The sequence below is a fragment of the Eriocheir sinensis genome, chromosome 33 (assembly GCF_024679095.1).
Source record: "Eriocheir sinensis breed Jianghai 21 chromosome 33, ASM2467909v1, whole genome shotgun sequence".
NCBI lineage: Eukaryota > Metazoa > Arthropoda > Malacostraca > Decapoda > Varunidae > Eriocheir > Eriocheir sinensis.
The window spans coordinates 1460237-1482675 of record NC_066541.1 but is presented as its reverse complement, the minus strand read 5'-3'; the positions used below and the strand labels follow the sequence as shown (position 1 = coordinate 1482675).

Genomic DNA, 22439 nt, shown 5'->3' with positions numbered 1-22439 from the left:
TAGAGGAGGAAGGCAAAAAGGGGGAGATGGAGGAGGAGGAAGAGGTGAAGAGGAGTATGGGAAATATCTGAACTTGTGAACCGAACTATGGGATATTAAAAATCTCTCTCTCTCTCTCTCTCTCTCTCTCTCTCTCTCTCTCTCTCTCTCTCTCTCTCTCTCTCTCTCTCTCTCTCGTAATGGGAGCGTCCGCCATTAATATTTAAAAAAAAAAAAATACATCTTCGTACACGCCTCGGCTACCTTGTGGCAAAATATTATGAAGAAATACGCAAAAATGACAGAGTTATGGCTGCACTTCCCCCCTTCCGCTCGTCACTTACGTCACTCTTGAACACTTACCTGCGCCATGACGGGCTAGGAACGAGTATACTATTCAGGACGCTCAAGAAAGTCTACCGGTGCTATTGGCTGGCAAGTGACAAAAAAGGAAATAAAAAAATAAATAAAAAGCAAAACAATTTAAAACAAAATAAAGATAAATAAACAAAAAGCTATAATCACGCACAGGTGCATACTTCGTCATGTTTCAGCGTAGAAAATAGCCTAAAAAATATTCGTATGCTATCTTGAGGCAAACTAGCATCTACGATGGTTTTGGAGGCAGCAGTGCTGACACATACATCAGTCACCCCGGAGGAGCCAGAGATAATTTTCGCATTTCGGCTCGATTTCCAAGAAAAGAACACCATCAGACACACAAAGTCCTTCAAAACAAAGATAAAACTGCAATTCAGTAAAGAATACCAACCGTGAAGGCATCTAGGTTTAAAGGGCGAACTCTATAAATCCGCGGAATTTAACTCTCCTTTTTAGAAAACGGGATTAATTTCAGTCGGAAATTCCGCAGCCGCTATTTGACCGATTTTAATAAAGAATACATCATTGGAAAGAGGAGCTGAAGCGCAAGCTTTACATTACGAGTTTTCTTTACAATCAAGGGACAATTCTCGGAAAAAAAAATAACATCGTTGGATTCATCAACAAAATTGAAAAAAATTCTCATTATTTAACAAAAGTAAAATTGAAGAATTTTCCATGATGCATCTTTTGGATTCTGCTCTAAGTTTCTTTGATTTTTTTTTTCCAACAGTGTAGGTCATTAGATGAGAGAGGAATTTCGAGTTAAAGTTTGTTAAAAAAGTACATTTTATTTTTTCCTGCTATTATGCATCGACTTATAGATTTGAAAGTAAGCGTTTATTCCTTACCCATAGGCATACATTTCACACGAATATAATCAGAATCATACGTTTATTATTTAAGACATGGCGGACGCTCCCCAAACTGATTCAGTCATTCATTCCGTTCTCACCTTGCTAGTTTTCATCTTTGCTCAGCAACAACAACAACAAAAACAACACATATTCAGTGATAATAGAAGTTTGAGCTTCGAATAATGAGCGAGCTTCAAAGGTTCGTTACTCGTTTGTTTCATTCAGATGTTTCAAATGTTTCAACTCGTTTCTTAATGTAACTGTGTTTTATTCATAGAATGAAACGCACAGAATAATTTTGTGCACCGAATTCATTGCCCGTCCTCATTAGCATATAATTATGCAACGAATTCATTAGTGAGTGTTGGAGCTCGAAGACGGAAAATTTAGGCTCCTGAGCAGTCTTCAGGAAAAAGAAGCTTCTGCTCAAGGTTAATGAGGAAAATTTGGTGCAGGAAAGTTTCGGTCCAGTTTTCTCCTGTCAGTATTTTCCAACGATGGGCGCGCGCAAATCAAATATAAAATATAAACCCAACGAATTATTCACATTGGCAGAGATGGGGAGAAGTGTGTGTATGTGTGTGTACGTGTGTGTGGCGAGGAGGCAGGCAAACACACAGCAGCTGAGCAGCGGTACAGCCATCGCAGTGCAGCGTAGTGGTAACGAGTCACCGAGACTGTGTATCAGGCAACACTCAGCAGACTTCAGTCTTCTCACGAGGTCCGGCGCGAGAGGTTGTGTACGCTCGTGTGTCCGTGGAAGCGTGTGAGAAGAACACGTTTACTCTAATGTACGGAGGTGACATTGCCTGAAGAAACCTCCCGGGATACAAAGCAACTCCCCTCTGTCTGTCTGTGAACAAGGTAGGTCACGGAAGGCTTTCGCAGCGGTGAAAAACGACTTTGTGATGGTGGTGGTGTTTGGTAGCTCTTTTCTCTTCCCGCTACACTTGTGAACTCCCCACGGCCCTACTCCCTATGTCTTCCTCCCCACGGCCCTACTCCTTCAGTCTCCCTTCCCAACGCCCTGCACCCCGTCCTTACACTCCCTGTCTTCCTCCCTCCTTCCCACACTAGCCTGCTGCGCGGTCATGGGCTAGGTGGGAGAGGGTTGTGGGTTCCTGCTATTGTAAGTGTTGGTACGTTTGGGTGGGATGAGGGAGAGGTTGTGCGGATTCTGTCTGGATCGGGGAGAGTTGTCAGCAGGGTTGCGGAAGTCCTCGTTATGTATGGCGCGTGTTGGTTTGTTTGTTGGTTCGTGACGTGCCCTCCTCCCTCCGCTCACGGCTAAATTGTTACCATTATGGGTGTTGCAGTCTCTCTCTCTCTCTCTCTCTCTCTCTCTCTCTCTCTCTCTCTCTCTCAGTACTCACCCTCTTCACTTAAGGTTGCATGTGTCATAGCTAAGGAATGCGAGATAGGGCGTGGCGGGCAGAATGAAAACTGAGTGAGGGAAGAGAGGGAAGAGGAATGAGAGACGGTTGGTGAAGGGATCGTTGGGGAGTTGTAGCACTGACAGGCAACGGAAGTGAAGAGAAAGAGTAAGTAGTAGAAGAAATAAGGTAAGGAGTAACTGGAAGATTCACAGGTGGGGTTGTAGCAGTCTTAATTAAGTAACGGAGATGAGGGTGAAGGTGAACGAAGGAATGGATAATAAATGATTCTAATAGGCGCGCTGGTGGGGGGGTCATTGAGTATAGGTGGCAGCAGTGAGAAGTAAGGAAAGTGAAGAAGAAAATGAACCTACGAGCATGAGCAGGAGAGGGAACAGGGAGAGTGATAAGAAGTGAAGAAGGTGGAGAGATTTGATTGTTTGAGGGTAGCAGTGAAGGTGAAGGTGCTACGGGCCATATTCATAAGCATTTCGGGGCTTGCACACACGCATTTGACAGGGCTTTTGTAGTTGTGGCATTTCCAGGGGTAGTTTAATGACCATGGTGGTAGTTTTACAAGGTTTATGAGAAAACGATTAATTTCCTTTTCTGCCTTTTTGAAATAGTTGTGAGCCAGAAGCGCCTGAGAATACGGATCTCGGCCCTGATTTAGGCTACGGATAGATAAGGAAATTCCGTGTCCCATAGCTTATCGGGTGGTGCGGGGCTCGTAGTAATAAAAACTGACGTGTTTATGCTGGTAGTTGTGGTAATTACATTTATACTGATAACTCATGAGTGATGTATGGTCGTGATGGTAATGATTATGGTAGCAGTAGTAGTAATAGTAGTAGTAGTAGTAGTAGTAGTAGTAGTAGTGGCAATGGCAGACTGTACTAAATGACTTCAGTTTTGTAAGCCATCACTTTCGCATTGTTCAAAAATTTTCCACCAACAAAGTGTATAATATATCTTGGTGACCTTTCCTTAATGTGGGCGATAGTAGGAGTGACGGGTTGACTGTAGTTGCTGCTGCTCCGTTTGCTGCTGCATCCCCATGAATAGAGCACACACACACACACACACACACACACACACCTTATTATATTCCCATATGGGAGTATAATAAAGATGGAGCGTCCTCTTGTGAAGCAAATGATGAGAAAAATCCAGGCTGATAGTACGGGTGTGGTGTCATCTGCCATCCACGTATCCTAAGAGATCCCATCCTCAATGCGCATGCGCGGGCTTTGTTTACAAAGAGGGTGGATGAATTTCGACACGGTGTGGTGTCATCTGTCATCCGGTATCCTAAGACATCCCATCCTTAATTTCGCATCGCGGAACCCAATCTTTACTATCACAGAGTAACTGAATGAAGCATCTAAGTGTAAAACAGTACCAAGGAGGTCCTAAAAAGCGATGCAAAGCGGAACAGGTCACAGGAAGGAGGAGAGTGGTTGTTGATATCCTAGTTATATACATACATACGTCTTTTTTTATATTTTTTACGTCGTGGCCTGTTGCGCCGGTAGGCTTCTTCCCGATGGGGCCTGATGGTCGGCCCAAGGCTTCTTCCTGGTTGGGCCTGATTGTCGGCCCAGCCCGTTCTGGCGCAGGCGAGTGTTTATAGTGGCGCCATCTTGCATTGGCTCATGCTGCCCTCCCGGAGCTCATCTTTAATCCTAGAATCTAAAGTCCGGGTTGATAGGTGGTCTTCTGGACAGCATGTGGGTAGTTTTAAGCCACTTGGCGGTGGCTGAAAAATCCCAGCCTGGTGGCATCGGGCGGGGATTGAACTCGCGTCCTCCTGAACGCGGCGCCGTCACTCTGTCGACTCAGCCACCGCCTTCCCTATGTGCTTTCATAATAATATAAGTAAACTTGGAAGTTGAATGGGACAGATCTCGACAAGCAGTCGACGTAAGACACGGTACCGTGTCGAAATTCATGTATGTATTCCGGATGGGAGTCTCACGATCTTGGGATGTCTCATGACACCACAACGGTACTGTGTCTTCTGTCGACTGTCTATTGTGATCTGTTCCTCCTAAGTTTATTTTTTTTTTTTAAAGTAAATGATGACGTATGTTTTGAATTTGAAAATTGCGTGAAATATGAAAGTTTTTTTTCCTGCACCCCTTGTATGTCGGTAAATGTGATAAAAGAGATACAGCCTGTACCCCTTGTATGTCGGTTAATGTGATAAAAGATATCCTGCTCCCCGTGTATGTCAGTAAATGTGATAGATGTGATAACCTGCACCCCTTGTATGTCAGTAAATGTGATAAGAGAACCTGCACCCCTTGTATGTCAGTAAATGTGATAAAAGAGATAACCTGCACCCCTTGTATGTCGGTAAATGTGATAAAAGAGATAACCTGCACCCCTTGTATGTCAGTAAATGTGATAAGAGATAACCTGCACCCCTTGTATGTCAGTAAATGTGATAAGAGATAACTTGCACCCCTTGTATGTCGGTAAATGTGATAAAAGAGATAACCTGCACCCCTTGTATGTCAGTAAATGTGATAAGAGATAACCTGCACCCCTTGTATGTCGGTAAATGTGATAAAAGAGATAACCTGCACCCCTTGTATGTCAGTAAATGTGATAAATCTGATAACCTGCACCCCTTGTATGTCCGTAAATGTAATAAATGCGATAACCTGCACCCCTTGTATGTCAATAAATGTGATAAATCTGATAACCTGCACCACTTGTATGTCAGTAAATGTGATAAATGTGATAACCTGCACCTCTTGTGTGTCAGTAAATGTGATAATAGATAACCTGCACCCCTTGTATGTCGGTAAATGTGATAAAAGAGATAACCAGCACCCGTTGTATGTCGGTAAATGTGATAAAAGAGATAACCTGCACCCCTTGTATGTCGGTAAATGTGATAAAAGAGATAACCTGCACCCCTTGTATGTCGGTAAATATGATAAAAGAGATAACCTGCACCCCTTGTATGTTGGTAAATGTGATAAAAGAGATAACCTGCACGGGATGCACCCCTTGTATGTCGGTAAATGTGATAAAAGAGATAAACTGCACGGGATGCACCCGTTGTATGTCGGTAAATGTGATAAAAGAGATAACCTGCACTCCTTGTATGTCAGTAAATGTGATAAAAGAGATAACCTGCACCCGTTGTATGTCAGTAAATGTGATAAAAGAGATAACCTGCACGGGATGCACCTCTTGTATGTCCGTAAATGTGATAAGAGATAACTTGCACCCCTTGTATGTTGGTAAATGTGATAAAAGAGATAACCTGCACCCCTTGTATGTTGGTAAATGTGATAAAAGTGTGATAAAAGAGATAACCTGCACCCCTTGTATGTCGGTAAATGTGATTAAAGAGATAACTTGCACCCCTTATATGTTGGTAAATGTGATAAAAGAGATAACTTGCACCCCTTGTATGTTAGTAAATGTGATAAAAGAGATAACTTGCACCCCTTGTATGTCGGTAAATGTGATAAAAGAGATAACCTGCACCCCTTGTATGTCGGTAAATGTGATAAAAGAGATAACCTGCACCCCTTGTATGTCGGTAAATGTGATAAAAGAGATAACATGCACTCCTTGTATGTCAGTAAATGTGATAAAAGAGATAACCTACACTCCTTGTATGTCTTGTCGCCATCTTGCCTGGACAAATTACGATATCATTACTGTGTTTGTAAACATCGGGTTACGCGCATGCGAAGATCAGGATGGGATGTCTTAGGATACGTGGATGGCAGATGACACCACACCGGTAGTAATTAAACAACCGTTCCACAGAGGAAGCATTTGACAAGATGGCCGGAAAATGTTCTAGATTATTGAAAAAAATGGCATTTATCAGCATGGTTGAGGAAATGCAAAGAACTTTGGTAACTCTTCGATAATATGAAGACTAGAATCTGCTGCCGTGGTGTGGGCGCCTCACTTGAAAAAAAAGTTGGGAGGAGTACAGAGGAAGTGGTGTGATAAAAGTTACGCGAAGCTTAATTGAAGAGAACCACCAAACACGTTAAGACCGAGCAAGCTGGAACTTCCTACATTGCAAGAAAGAGGTAACTTAATTATATGCTATTCAAAATCGTAAAGGACATGGAGCGTGTCGACAGGGAAGCCTTACTGGTGAGGAATAGTGGAAGGACAAGTGGACGTTAGCAAAAAGTAGAGCAAATTTGGAAAGGATGTAAAATTTGGCTTTCTCAATATTATCACTGAAATTAGGAGTAGTCTGAATGAGGAAATAAAAAGCTAAAAAAAAATCATTAACTCTACGTTAGATGAAAACAGATGTAGAGACTGGACGATACGAGCTTAGCTCAAACCTTGTATACTACATCTATAGGTACACACACACACACACACACACACACACACACTGACCTTTCGTAATTGTAGTCCACCGTCAGAGTTACCATTGTGTTGGCTGCTGCTGCTACGTTTGTTGTCTTCACTCAGAAATAAACACACACACACACACACACACACACACACACACAACAGTTTCGCAGTGTAGTGCTTAACACGTTCTTCGCACGACCAAGACGTCCCGAGTTCGATTCCTGGCGCATATTTTGCCGGTTGGAGTATATACGGACGGGCAGTGTCCTTTCATCCATGCCCTCAGTCCAGCCAGCAGTGAACGGGTACCGGCTGTCAGTCAGGGGTTGGTGTCGTAACTCGCGCGTGCCTCCTCAGCGTGGGAATCTTTGACCGCCACCCAACAACAGCAAAGCGAAGGGGGCTTCAAACGGGCAAGTAGGGCTATCCCTCCCAGACCCTGCTTACAACACCTACAACGATGCCCTGCTGATCACCGGACGTCTGTCGAGGCTCTCAGACAGGCACGGCCCTCGTTAGGTTTGGCGAAGGCTGGCTGCACCATTGCCACCTCCACTCGCTATCACCACCTGAGGCGCCCCCCCCCCATGCCCGTGCCACCCACCATCGCAGCAAATTGAGGCCGTTAATTAAAGCAAACTGTGCAGTGCCTTACATCGTACGCTGTATATGATTCACGTAGTTTAAATTGGTGGTAGTCTTATTTGTCAGTAAGTCATGGCCATACGAGTGACTGCTGAGATGTTGATAATTATAATCAGTGTATTTTTGCTATTATTATTATTATTATTTATTATTATTATCTTAAATATTATTATTATTATTATTATTATTATTATAATTATTATTATTATTATTTGTGTTTATTATATATTTTTTTATTATAGACCATGCAAACGAGAGAGAGAGAGAGAGAGAGAGAGAGAGAGAGAGAGAGAGAGAGAGAGAGAGGGGTAGGTTGTGATAAAAAAAAAAATATGCAGGTGACCTTGAGATAATCGCCAGGACTCTTGACAGGTATTGTTAGTCATCGGTGGCAAGACTGAAGCATTTGCCAGAAGTGTGTGCCCCAAATGTTGTCACTGCTTCCTAAACAGTTAACGAGAGCAATAACGGTTACTGTCACTCCTCTCAGGCTGGTGAAGTAAAGGCCAGTGAACGGTGTCTTCAGTGAACGGTGCTCCACTCGGGTTCGGAAGGCCGCGAGTCAGCTGGCTTTGCTCATCTTTTCTCCAGTAGGTCCTTGATGGATTATGTAGGGCTCTATGGTTGTCTATTCCAGGCTACGTGGCCCGCGTTGATCATGATTGGAACGGTTGACTTTTATGTTGTACCTGCCAGACAGGCTTCGTCTCTTCGGGCAACAAAGGTATAAGATATCTGGGAATCGGAAGGCTTACAGTCATAGCAAAACTCCTACAAGAACTTTACGCCTGGGAGACTATTGGAAGTTTGGGATAATTAATTCAGGCGAGGTGCCTCTAGCTTTACTTCGCATGTCATGTTTAAGAGGTTTAGCTGTAGTTAAACTGTATATATTTGAATGTATTGATTGCATTTCATAAAATTTTTCCTCCTAATTGATGCACGAAGATGAAATGAAACATAGTATTCAAAAGATATTAATGAAGCACACGTAGACTCGCTGATTGTTCCTTTCTTTGGGTAAAAGTTTTCTGCATCGTCCCAAGACCGTCCAGTAAAACTCGGCTCAGTGCTAGCATTCACTGGCAGCCCCACACGGACCTTGCATCACGCTTGGAACGAGTGAGTGCTACTTGTCAGGGATTTATCCCCCGCATTGGTTGGGCGCCGGTACAAGACGAGCAAAGAAGAGATAGATAAAGATAAAGATATAGATAAACGGATAGATGCTAATTATGAACTTTACATTTCTGCCCGAAATCGTGCCAAATCTATTCTCCGACTAACCAAAAATTCTTTCATTAATAGAAAATGTCAAAACCTTGCTTTCTCTAACTCTTCCCGTGACTTCTGGCATCTAGCCAAAAACATCTCCTCCAACTTCACTTCTTCATCTTTCCCTCCACTCCGCAGTCCTGACGGCAACACGGCCGTCTCATCTATCTCTAAGGCTGAACTCTTCTCTCAAACTTTTTCTAAAAACTCCACTCTGGACGATTCTGGGCATATTCCTCCTATTCATCCCCCCTCTGACTCCTTTATGCCTGTTATAAAGATTCTTCAAAATGATGTTTTCTATGCCCTCTCTGGCCTCAATCCTCAGAAGGCTTATGGACCTGATGGAGTGCCTCCTATTGTCCTTAAAAACTGTGCCTCCGTGCTGTCACCCTGCCTGGTCAAACTCTTTCGCCTCTGCCTGTCAACATCTACCTTTCCTTCTTGCTGGAAGTATGCCTTCATACAGCCCGTGCCTAAGAAGGGTGACCGCTCCAATCCCTCAAACTACCGTCCTATAGCTTTACTTTCTTGTCTACTAAAGCTTTTGAATCAATCCTTAACCGGAAGACTCAAAAGCACCTTTCCACTTCTGACCTTCTATCTGATCGCCAGTATGGGTTCCGCAAGGGGCGTTCTACTGGTGATCTCCTAGCCTTCTTAACTGACTCTTGGTCATCCTCTCTTAGCCGTTTCGGTGAAACTTTTGCTATTGCGCTGGACATATCAAAAGCTTTTGATAGGGTCTGGCACAAATCTTTGCTTTCTAAACTACCCTCCTACGGTTTCTATCCTTCTCTCTGTACCTTTATCTCCAGTTTCCTTTCTGACCGTTCTATTTCTGCCGTGGTAGACGGTCACTGTTCTTCCCCTAAATCTATTAACAGTGGTGTCACACAGGGTTCTGTCCTATCTCTCACTCTTTTTCTGTTGTTCATTGATGATCTTCTTTCCAAAACGAACTGTCCTATCCATTCCTACGCCGATGATTCCACTCTGCATTACTCAACTTCTTTTAATAGAAGACCCACCCTTCAGGAACTTAACGACTCAAGGCTGGAGGCTGCAGAACGCTTAGCCTCAGACCTTACTATTATTTCCGATTGGGGCAAGAAGAACCTGGTGTCCTTCAACGCCTCAAAAACACAGTTTCTCCACCTATCCACTCGACACAATCTTCCAAACAACTATCCCCTATTCTTTGACAACACCCAGCTATCACCTTCCTCAACACTAAACATCCTCGGTCTATCCTTAACTCAAAATCTCAACTGGAAACTTCATATCTCATCTCTTACTAAATCAGCTTCCTCGAGGCTGGGCGTTCTGTACCGTCTCCGCCAGTTCTTCTCCCCTGCACAGTTGCTGTCCATATACAGGGGCCTTGTCCGCCCTCGTATGGAGTATGGGCGGACGTATGGAGTATGCATCTCATGTGTGGGGGGGCTCCACTCACACAGCTCTTCTGGACAGAGTGGAGGCTAAGGCTCTTCGTCTCATCAGCTCTCCTCCTCATACTGATAGTCTTCTACCTCTTAAATTCCGCCGCAGTGTTGCCTCTCTTTCTATCTTCTATCGATATTTCCACGCTGACTGCTCTTCTGAACTTGCTAACTGCATGCCTCCCCCCCTCCCGCGGCCCCGCTGCACTCGACTTTCTACTCATGCTCATCCCTATACTGTCCAAACCCCTAATGCAAGAGTTAACCAGCATCTTCACTCTTTCATCCCTCACGCTGGTAAACTCTGGAACAATCTTCCTTCATCTGTATTTCCTCCTGCCTACGACTTGAACTCTTTCAAGAGGAGGGTATCAGGACACCTCTCCTCCTGTATTTGATCTTCCTTTCGGCCACCTCTTTTGTTTTACTTTAGGAGCAGCGAGTAGCGGGCTTTTTTTTATTATTATTGTTTTCTTTTTTTGTGTGCCCTTGAGCTGCCTCCTTTGTTGTAAAAAAAAAAAAAGATAGAGAAATAGTTCTACATGTGATATATCTTATTTTGTTTTGAAGGAAAATTCTCTCTCTCTCTCTCTCTCTCTCTCTCTCTCTCTCTCTCTCTCTCTCTCTCTCTCTCTCTCTCTCTCTCTCTCTCTCTCTCTCTCTCTCTCTCTCTCTCTCTCTCACTCTCTCTCTCTCTCTCTCTCTCTCTCTCTCTCTCTCTCTCTCACATACTGAGTCAAAACTTATCAGTTGCGTTGCCTATCAGAGCAGATAATGGCTTCTGATATATATATATATATATATATATATATATATATATATATATATATATATATATATATATATATATATATATATATATATATATATATATATATATATATATATATATATATATATATATATATATATATATATTTATATTATTGATTGGCAATTATTAATATCATTATTATATATTATTATTATTATTATTATTATTATTATTATTATTATTATTATTATTATTATTATTATTATTATTATTATTATTATTATTATTATTATTATTAGCAGTAGTAGTAGTAAGAGGAGTAGTAGTACATGTATTGATAGTGTTGAAAGTCGTCGTAGTAGTAGTAGTAGTAGTAGTAGTAGTAGTAGTAGTACGGATAATGATAGTTTTAGCAGCAGTAGCAATGATAGAAAATAGTAGCTGTACTGACAACTAGCAAAAGCCGCAGATGCAAAATCAATATCAGTCCCTGTATTGGCACTACCTATTGCAGCAGTGGCGACGTGGGAAACAAGTGATGGCGGCACTGAAGGGAAGCCTTGTAAGAACAGAATCGGTTGCGATACCTTATAAAAAAAATGACTAGCGACATCCGTAAAGCAGAAAGAAAAGGCAAGGGTGGAAGTAACTGTGACAGTATCTAGGCAGCAGTAATCGCAGGCATCCTTTTTTTCTAGGTTAGATGAATTATGAGAGCGGAACTTTAAGACGCAACCATACAGCCACGATAAGGTCTACATCCATTCAGAGAGAGAGAGAGAGAGAGAGAGAGAGAGAGAGAGAGAGTGTCAAAACATGCCAGTAATCAGTAGTTTCAAGCTGAATAACTTTTTGAGTGATAAGAACGATAACCGTGATTACACGGACCGATGGGAAAACTGAGCATAACTAACAATTACTGGAGATAAATGTTCGCGTTGCTGGCGTGTGTTTGTTGTGGTGAGCGATGCGAACAATTTATATTTAGGAAATTTTAATGCTCAAATACATGTGTGTGTAAGTGGGTTGGGGGGGAGGTTGGTGGGTGCAGGTGGTGTACGAGAGAGAGAGAGAGAGAGAGAGAGAGAGAGAGAGAGACCATGAGCAAAAAATGGTGACGTGGATAGAAACCTTAGAAGATCAGCGAAACAAAGATTGGTCGAAAGGAAAAAGAAAATAATAGTAATAATAATAATGATAAATATTTATAGTGTGCTTTGTTTTCTGATAATAGTTTAATTTATAAGTGTACTCTAGTAACAGCTGATTATCATGAAGTGCTATTGCAAGGACCCTTTGTTGGCAGGGGACACTTAACAGTGACGTAATGAAGGTGTGTCAACGCCTGTGAAGTCCGGCAGTCGTTTACTGTAACGGGTCATCATGGTAATTGTTCTGCCCGTCATCAGCATCGTCATTATCATTACTGCCGCCATCAAGAAAGTGATTTTCATAAATATTGATCGTTCTTTTCTTTACATTCGCCTCTTAAAACTTGACGAGGCGAGACATTTATTGAATACATGCGAATGTGAATAATTTCGTGAATTCGTTATTAAAATGTAAAATCAAATCTAATGGGTTAGGGCGTCTAACTATGAAGTGAAGACCAGGGTGAGAGGGTTCGAACCCCAGTTCCGCAACGTGACATCAGGAAGGGCATCCGGTCTTAACCCAAAACACAACCTTAAAACCTGGGCAAAAACTGTCCGGAGAAAGAAATCCATATTAATTATTTAAGGAATGGGACACGGTGCGTATTCTCTCTAGTGGCAGAATGGTGTAGGCATATTTTTTATTTACCCTTGGTCTTCCTCCTGTTACACACACACACACACACACACACACACACACACACACACACACACACACACACAAACTACGGTCCACGGAACAAAGACGCTAAAATCAAGTGAAGCAGAGGAGAAGCACACCGCTGAATAAGCTTTCAAAGTGTCACACGCAAAAAGTTTTCATGGTATTTCAGCTGACACCCATAAGCTATGAGTCACGTCACGATGCCATTGACCACTGCCTGTTATGGACCCGCTTTGTACGCGAGCTAGCACAGGAACGCTGGCTGGGGGGTGTTGAAAGGGAGGGGAGGGCTAGGTGAAGGTGAGTTTGGGGGTTGAAAGGCTGGGTAGGTGTGGGTGAGTGGGTGGGGTGAAGGGGTGTATGTGTGGGTAGGTGTGGACCGTGTGGGTGAGTGGGTGGGGTGAAGGGGTGTTACGTGTGGGTGGGTTGGTGGGTGTCCTGGTACAGCCTACACGTGAAGGGAAGGGGAAGTGCGTGAGGCTTGGGTGGGAAGTTAGTGTGTGTGGAGGGGGAGGGGAATGGGGGAGCGTGATGGCAGGTGTGTGTGTGTGTGTGTGTGTGTGTGTGTGTGTGTGTGTGTGTGTGTGTGTGTGTGTGTGTGGAAAGAATGCGTGTAACGGTGAAAAATGGGGAAAGTTTAGGGTGTTTTGGGAGAGAGAGAGAGAGAGAGAGAGAGAGAGAGAGAGAGAGAGACTAAGATGTATTGAGAAACAGGAAGTAAAAAGAGGGAACAGAAAAAAGAAGAGGAAAACACACACACACACACACACACACAGAGAGAGAGAGAGAGAGAGAGAGAGAGAGAGAGAGAGAGAGAGAGAGAGAGAGAGAGAGAGAGGCAAGGAAAGATGGAAGGAGGAAGGCAGGAGACATGAAGGAGGTTTGGAAAATAAGTCAAAGGAAAGAAAGCGGAGGGAATCAAACTAGAGGAAAAGGAATATAAATGAAAAAGAAAACTAAATAAGTATAGACGGTATGCGCGGGAAACATTCAACACAGGAAAGATGAACGAAATTAGTGATGAAGAAAGATAGAAAGAATGAAAAGAATAAGAGATAACGAGGGCACCAAGGAAGTCCTGCCTACGATTTGAGCTATTTCGAGGAGGGTATCTGGACACCTCACCTCCCGAAATTGACCTCTCTTTCGGCCACCTCTTTGGATTCTTTTTGGGAGCAGCGAGTAGCGGGCTTTTTTTTTTATTATTGTTTACTTTTTTGTGCCCTTGAGCTGTCTTCTTTATTGTAAAAAAAAAAAAAAAGGTAGCCCCCAGAGTCGAGTGAAAAGTAAAATCACTGAACACTCCATCGCTTTAACGTGAACGCCTGCCATTCCATTAATTAAAACTGTTTGCCTGCCAACACAGGTGAGAGTTGACAGATAGCACACGCACGCATAATTTTTTCCCACCACCTGCATCACGCGCTTGTTATATACCTGCCTGTTATGCTGAAGATGCGCCGATGATTTCAACTGTATTTGTAATCTTTAGAATTGGGAGTACATGCTGCTCCCCTCTCGCCGTAGGTTTATATATTGCTGTAGTGGAGGGAGATATATTTTGACGCCTTTTGTTTAACCTTATGATGCGTGTAGCTTTGTAGTTCCTTTCTAGCGTTGTGGTCCCCGTTATAGTTAATTCCGGATTCTTTTTAGCCTCATCTTTCAATACCTACTTTCCTAGTTTCTATGGTTTCTTATTTAATCCATTCTAGCGTCATGTAACAGTTTCATGAGTTAGTTATCCTCATCTCCTTTCTAGTCCCTTTTCACTTTCCTTCTCTTTCCTTTCCTCTGTTACCTGTTTTCCGTTCTCCATTTGGTCCAGTTACACGAGTTATTCTCCTTTCCCTTTAGTCCATTTTCGCTTTCCTTCTATTTCCTTTCCTTTTCTTGCCAGCTTTATGTTCGCCATTTGGTCATCTTTTACCCTCCACCGCCTCTTCCTAGTGCCGTAGTCCTTAGTTATCTCTCAGGGTCCCGCATATTACATCATACTGCACGGGAAGCTGTCACTGTTGCCATCACAAGCACGGGACGGGGGAGTGTTCATATGTTTTACGGGTGTCGAACTCTGCCTTGAACGTTTGTTGAGCACGGTTGACTCTCACAGCTAAACGCGACACCGACTGGAGACATGCAGTATTGGGTCCATTTGTTGTTTCCGGGTTGCCGGTGTCTGTGCGTATGTGTGTGTTTCCGGCTACGGTTACCTGCTTCCATCACGTTGCCTCACTAGCACCACGGCTACCAACATGTCACCTATCTATAGTCAGTTATACCAACATGTTCGCGACACAATGTCTTAGCAACTGGACATCTTGTTGCCTACCTTGTCTAAAATGTTGCGAGCGTATGTTTGAGACTCCTGTGGACGCGCTTTTTCTCTTAAGTTCTCTTTTACTCATAGACACTTCTTACTGAATGGGACCACCTCTTTAGAACGTCAACTATCATCTAGGGGGCTTTTTAGTATTTTTTTTTGCCCGTGAGCTGCCTCCTTTACTCTGAAAAAAGCTTGAATTTACATTTTGTTTTACGTCTGTGGTCCCGTTACTTAGTATTCCTGAGTGCATGAGGAAGGCGCAGCGTGCAGTGTGAGCTGGAGCGTGGGAGACGAGTGGAGGGAAGGAGTGCGTGGTGGCGGTCGTGGTGGCGGTGAGGTGCGTAGATTGAGCCTCGGTGTAGGATCTATTTATGGGGGGTAAGGGGAGTGATGGTGTAGGTGAGGTTTGGTAGTGGGCCCGGTGGTCATGGTGGAGGTGGAATACGTTGTGGGCTGAAAAGCTGGTGTGGTAGGAGAGACTTATGGTGGTGACGTGGAGGCGAGATGTGGTGGTGGGGTTGGTGGTGGTGGTGATTGAGGAGAGTGGAACAAGGTTAAGGTGGAAGGCTAAAGGGGAGGTGTCTGAAGTGCACGGTGGATGACACGGTGGTGACGATGGTGTTGAAGGTATGTGCTACAGGTGGAGGTGGTGGTTTGATGGTGGTGGACGAGGTGGTGGTGCTTGATTTATTACTGTAGGTGATTGTGGTAATGATGATGTTTAAGTATCTCTTTAGGTGGTGGTAGTGGTGGTATTGAAGGGGTACTGACGTGGTGATTGTGGTGCTGTATGGTAGTGGTGGGTGTTTGTACTGTAAGTGGTGATGATGATGGTGTTGGCGGGGCTGGCTGGTGATGGGTTCATAACTTTGTACTGTAAGTGGTCGAGGTGGTGGTGATGGTGGTGGTTGGGCTGGTAATAGTGTTTCAGGTTTCTTTTGCAGGTAGTGACCGTAGTGGTGTGGCTAATGGTAGTGGTGGTTTGTAAGTGTTTCAGCTGTCATAGGTGGTGGTGGTAGTGGAAATGGTGGAGGAAGAGAAGATGTTGTATGTGAGGTTGGTTTCGGTGGAGGTGGAGACGGTGGTGGTGGTGATGTGTGTGCATGATGTGGACGGAAAGAGGGTTATGTTAGGTTAGGTTAGGTTAGAATGGGATGGTTTAGGTTAGGTTGTATCTCTGGTTGGTTTTGGCTTTGGTTGGTTTTGGTGGAGGTGGTGCTGGTGCTGGTATGTGTGCTTGAGGAGGAGGGAGAGAGGGAAGCGGGGTTAGGTAAGGTTAGGTTGTATGCTTGGTTGGTATTGGTGGAGTTAAGGTCTTGGCGGATGGGTGGAGGAAGGGAGGGAAGGGGGAAGGGTCAGGCAGAGAGTGAGCACCTGTGTGAGGGGGGGGGGGGGATACAGGCAACAGTAGCACTTAGCTGATGAAGCAGTTTCCTCCTCCCTCTTCCATCTCTCTCTTACCTCCCCCCTTCTCTCACTCCTCCTCTCCTCTTCTCCTCTTTTCTTTCTCATTCTTTATATCATTATTTGTATCTCATTAGTCTTTTCTTCTCCTTTTCTTTTTTTATCATTCTTTTGCCCACCCATTTTTTCCTTCTAAACCCTCCTCTCCCTTTTCTCCCTCTCTGTGACTCCCTGTTTCCTTCCTCTGCTCTTCCCTTCCTCCTCCTCCTCCTCCTCCTCCTCCTCCAACTCCTCCTCCTCCTCCAACTCCTCCTCCTCCTCTCCTCCTCTTCCCCCTCTTCCAAGTCTTCAAGGACCTGAAAAAGTTCAATAACGTCGATCACTCAAAGTTCTTTGAACTGCAAACCAACTCAAGAACTTGAAATAACGGTTTACACATTCAGTCGAGTCAGTGTAATACAGACATTGGAAGGAGTTTCTTTTCAAACCGAGTCATCCGCCACTGGAACAATCTTCCCTCAGAAGTAGTAAATGCGAATACCATCAACTCCTTCAAATATCGAACCGACCGTCATTTCGTTGCGTCAGGAGTAAACTGAATACCGAGGTGCTTTCATCTGCTCCTCAACATCGAGGTGCTTTCATCTGCTCCAAGCCCCAAGTGGCTGCCGAGCAGATTAATTCACCAGAGCGGGCAACCTCGTAATGAGTCAATAGGCTCTCTGTTGCCTCCATTTCCATGTTTCCTCCTCCTGGCTGCTCTACTTATTATTATGTCCTCATACATTATATCCCTTAATTGTAAAGCCATTTTTTTCCCAATGCTTTTACTCTCTCTCTCTCTCTCTCTCTCTCTCTCTCTCTCTCTCTCTCTCTCTCTCTCTCTCTCTCTCTCTCTCTCTCTCTCTCTCTCTCTCTCTCTCTCTCTCTCTCTCTCTCTCTCTCTCTCTCTCTCTCTCTCTCTCTCTCTCTCTCTCTCTCTCTCTCATCGCTCTTCTTCCTTCCTTCCTTCCCTCCCTTCTTCTTATCTTCCTTTCCATTTTCCCTTTTCGTTACCCTTTTCCTACGTCTTCAATACCTGTACCCTCGTTTACTTTCAATCGCTGCTCCCATGCCTTCATTTCTCTGTTTCTCTCCCTCCCTCGTTTCTCTCGTTCTTCCTGTGTGTCGTCCTTACCTTTTTTTTTATGAACGATTTCATTTTTTTGTAACCATTATTTTTTCTTCCTCTCTTCATCGCTTCTCCCATGCCTCTCGCCTTCCGTTCCTGTTTTTCTTTTCTCATTGTTTTTTTTTCCTCCCCTTCCTTTTTTTTTTTGTCTGTATTTAGTTCTTTCTCTCTCTCTCTCTCTCTCTCTCTCTCTCTCTCTCTCTCTCTCTCTCTCTCTCTCTCTCTCTCTCTCTCTCTCTCTCTCTCTCTCTCTCTCTCTCTCTCTCTCTCTCTCTCTCTCTCTCTCTCTCCATAACTCGTCCGTTTATTTTTTTCGCCTCCTCTTTCAACACATTCCATTTCACCTTTATTTGCTTTTCTTCTTTCCTTCTTCTCTTTATGCTTCCTTCCATCTCTCCTCCAGTACCTCCTCCCTCTCTCCATCATTCCACATTTTCCCTATTTTTTTCTATTCCCATTTACGTCTTGGCTTCTCTGTTCTTTTTTCTTTTCCCAATATTTCTCTCATTTCCTCTTGTCACATCTTTCTCTATTTTTTTCCATTCATTTATCGTCGTTATTTCTCTCTATTCTTTTCCTTCCACCTCTCTCCTTCCTTCCATCTTTCCTTGTTTCCTCCCATCCCTCTCGTTCTTCCGTTCCTTCAGGTATTTTCCTCTTTCCCTCTTGCTATGTATCTTACTCTTCGTTATCCAGCCACATTTATCCTTTTATCCTCCTCTTTCTGTCTCTCTTTACTCCGTTCTTGTTTCCTCCATCTCTCCTCGTTACCTCAGATCCCTCAATTCTTCCATATCTTATTCCAATAGTTTCCTCTCCTTCCTCTTGTCATAACATCTTCCCTTCGTTTTCCATCTTGGTTTTTTTTTATATATTTTCCTCTCTACTTCCTTCTCCTATTATCAGTTTTACCTTGTTTCCTCCCGTCCCTCTATTCTCCATAATCTCCTTCCAATAGTTTCCTCTCCTTCCTTTTGTCATACGTCTTCCCCTTCGTTTTCCATTTACGTTTTTTGTTTATATTTTCCTCTCTACCTCTTTCTCCTTTCCTCAGTCTTTCCTTGTTACCTCCCGTCCCTCTATTCTCCATGATCTTCTTCCAATATTTTCCTCTTTCTTTGTTATTCATTTTCCTCATCGTCTTGCATCCGTTTTCCTCCTTTTATCCTTCTCTCATTGCCTCTCTCTGCTTTTTCTTTTCTCAGTCTTTCCTTGTTTCCTCTCATCCCTATATGCTTCCATCTCTTCTATAGGCATTTTCCTCTTTCCCTCTTGCTATACATACATCATCTTCTTCGTATGACATCCGGATTTTTCTTTTTATTATTCATTCTATGCCTTTCTTTACTCCCTATTCATTCTATGCCTCTCTTTACTACCTATTCATTCTATGCCTCCCTTTACTCCCTATTCATTCTATGCCTCTCTTTACTCCCTATTCATTCTATGCCTCTCTTTACTCCCTATTCATTCTATGCCTCTCTTTACTCCCTATTCATTCTATGCCTTTCTTTACTCCCTATTCATTCTATGCCTCTCTTTACTCCCTATTCATTCTATGCCTTTCTTTACTCCCTATTCATTCTATGCCTCTCTTTACTCCCTATTCATTCTATGCCTCCCTTTACTCCCTATTCATTCTATGCCTCTCTTTACTCCCTATTCATTCTATGCCTCTCTTTACTCCCTATTCATTCTATGCCTCTCTTTACTCCCTATTCATTCTACGCCTCTCTTTACACCCTATTCATTCTACGCCTCTCTTTACTCCCTATTCATTCTATGCCTCTCTTTACTCCCTATTCATTCTATGCCTCTCTTTACTCCCTATTCATTCTATGCCTCTCTTTACTCCCTATTCATTCTATGCCTCTCTTTACTCCCTATTCATTCTATGCCTCTCTTTACTCCCTATTCATTCTATGCCTCTCTTTACTCCCTATTCATTCTATGCCTCTCTTTACTCCCTATTCATTCTATTCCCCTCTTTACTACCTATTCATTCTATTCCCCTCTTTACTCCCTATTCATTCTATTCCCCTCTTTACTACCTATTCATTCTATTCCCCTCTTTACTACCTATTCATTCTATTCCCCTCTTTACTCCCTATTCATTCTAAGTCTCTCTTTACTCCCTATTCATTCTATGCCTCTCTTTATTCCCTGTTCATTCTATTCCCCTCTTTACTCCCTATTCATTCTATTCCCCTCTTTACTACCTATTCATTCTATTCCCCTCTTTACTACCTATTCATTCTATTCCCCTCTTTACTCCCTATTCATTCTAAGTCTCTCTTTACTCCCTATTCATTCTATGCCTCTCTTTACTCCCTTCATCTTTCCTTCATCTTTTTTTGTTTCCTTTGGTCTTCCATATCTTCTTCCAATAGTTTCCTCTCCGTACTGTTGTCATACGTATTCCTCTTCGTTTTCCATCTACCGTACGTTTTTTTTTCGTCTCTTTCCCTCTCTTTACTTATTTCTCCTTCCCTCCATTTTTCCCTGTGTCATCTAATCCCTCTATTCTCCATTAATCTTTCAATAGTTTCCTCTTTCCCTAGTGTTATTCATCTTCCTCTTCGTTTTCCATCTACACTTTTTTGTCTCTATGCATCTCTTTTCTCCTTTCTATCATTCATTTTCCCTTGTTTCCTCTCATCCTTTTAATCTTCCGGTTTTTCTCCAAGCATTTTCCTTTCTCCTCAGTTTGCATGCATATTTTTCCTTCTATCCTTTATTATTTTTTTCACTTGTATCCTCTCACCTCATTATTCCCTTCCTTCCTTCTATATCACAAAGCAATCCCTTCTCTTCTTATTGCACCTTTCCCTCTTTATCCCTCCCTTCTCTATCCATAATTTCCTTTTTTATTTATCTTTTCTTCCCTCTCTCTCTCCCCCTCTACGTCTTTCTTCTACATTCTTCTTCATACATGCCTTCATCCTTCCTTCTATACCCTTCCCCTCTCCCTCCTTTTTATCTTCCCTGTACCTTTTCCTGCCCTAACGTTTTTTCCCTTTTTCCACCTCCTCTCTCCCTCCTTTCTCCCCTCCAAGGTCTGTCTCCATTCATCTCCCTGTCTCCATTCATCTTTCTCTCCTCTCTCTCTCTCTCTCTCTCTCTCTCTCTCTCTCTCTCTCTCTCTCTCTCTCTCTCTCTCTCTCTCTCTCTCTCTCTCTCTCTCTCTGTCTCTCTCTCTCTCTGTCAGTCTCTCTCTCTCTCTCTCTCTCTCTCTCTCTCTGTCTCTCTCTCTCTCTCTCTCTCTCTCTCTCTCTCTCTCTCTCTCTCTCTCTCTCTCTCTCTCTCTCTCTCTCTCTCTCTCTCTCTCTCTCTCTCTCTCTCTCTCTCTCTCTCTCTCTCTCTCTCTCTCTCTCTCTCTCTCTCTCTCTCTCTCTCTCTCTCTCTCTCTCTCTCTCTCTCTCTCTCTCTCTCTCTCTCTCTCTCTCTCTCTCTCTCTCTCTCTCTCTCTCTCTCTCTCTCTCTCTCGGTATCTATTTCAGTCTAACCTCTTCCTCCGTCTCCTTTCTCTTCGTCTCATTTCTCTTCTTCCTCCTCCGCTCGTCTCTTCCCTCCTTTACTCTTTTGTTTCTTCCCATCGCCTTCGTTGGCTGTTCCTTATTTATTACCTCGTTCGGTTTTCTTTTTTCTTTTATCTTTTCTTCCCTTCCTCCCTTCCATTTTTTATTTCCTTCCTTTTATCTATCTCTTCTTCGTTCCTTCTTTCTTACCTTCCTTCGTTTATTCTCCTTCCTCTCTTGTTTCATTTCAGTTTTTCTTCCTTCCCTCTATAGTCTATACTTTCTTGGTCCCATTCATCTCATTTTCTATTCCTTATATCCTAAACTTTCTTTATTTCTTCCTTCCTTTCCCCTACTCTTCTTTATTTTCTTGGTCTTTTTCCCTTCCTTCATTCCTTTTTTTTTTTCCTACTTTTTCTTTCCATTCTTTTTTTCTTTTTCTTCCATCTTGCATTCCTTCCTACTCTCCCTCCTTCCTTTTATCCTTCCATCCTTCATTATATACTTCTTCCTCCCGTTATTCTTTTTCTCTCTTAGTGTCCATATTAGGCCTACTCGCATCTCAGACCCCACATGGTCCTCCTCCTCCTCGTTCTCCTCTTTCTCCTCCTTTTACCTTCCTCCATGTCTTCTTCCTCCTGCTTCCCTCTCGTATTTCCATATTTTTTTCTCTTCTCGTCTCCTCCTTTCTCTTCAGGTGTATACATACTCTTACGTGACAGGTAAATTTAAGGTCCTATGTATTTTTTCATATCTGTATGTTTGCTATTTACATCGCTCGCTATATATGTGTTTGATTTATCTATTTGTTTATCTATCCATGCGTATATGATTGATTGATTTGTGTATCTATCTATCTGTATCCACCAGTATCTATCTATTCATCAGTTTGTTTACCTGTATATTCCTCTATTTATTTAGCTTTGTATGATTATTTATATCTTGATCTATCTGTCTATATATATCTAAGTTTATTATCTATCTCCATACATGCACTTATTTATCTTTGTACCTGTATGTCTTTTGTTTACCTGCGAGTGTTTACGTATCCTTAACCCTACCCCACTGTCCACCCAGCAGTGAATGGGTCCTGCCAGGTATTAATCGGGGGTTGTGTCCCGTCTCCTGGGATCTGTTCTCTTC

General features: G+C 43.0%; 1 protein-coding gene and 1 long non-coding RNA gene across 13 annotated transcripts in view; one reads left to right on the top strand and one right to left on the bottom strand.

Annotated features, from left to right (window-relative positions):
• Nucleotides 1-1913: 1913 nt before the first annotated feature.
• Nucleotides 1914-22439, top strand: part of LOC127006504 (sodium/calcium exchanger 2-like) — a 188795-nt gene continuing 168269 nt past the window's right edge. For all 10 annotated transcript variants that reach the window (XM_050876452.1, XM_050876460.1, XM_050876458.1 and 7 more), the window contains exon 1: nucleotides 1914-2081. The gene's annotated coding sequence lies outside the window, so the exon portion shown is untranslated. The remainder of the gene's footprint in view (nucleotides 2082-22439) is intronic.
• LOC127006510 (uncharacterized) lies at nucleotides 2091-7665 on the bottom strand. 3 transcript variants are annotated; one of them, XR_007759609.1, is made up of 3 exons: nucleotides 6050-7665; nucleotides 5094-5870; nucleotides 2091-4849 (listed from the first exon to the last, which is right to left on the bottom strand). It is a non-coding gene; the product is annotated as an uncharacterized LOC127006510 (long non-coding RNA). The 3 variants fall into 3 exon arrangements; XR_007759610.1 differs by having other exon boundaries at nucleotides 6092-7665; XR_007759611.1 differs by having other exon boundaries at nucleotides 5094-5509; nucleotides 6092-7665.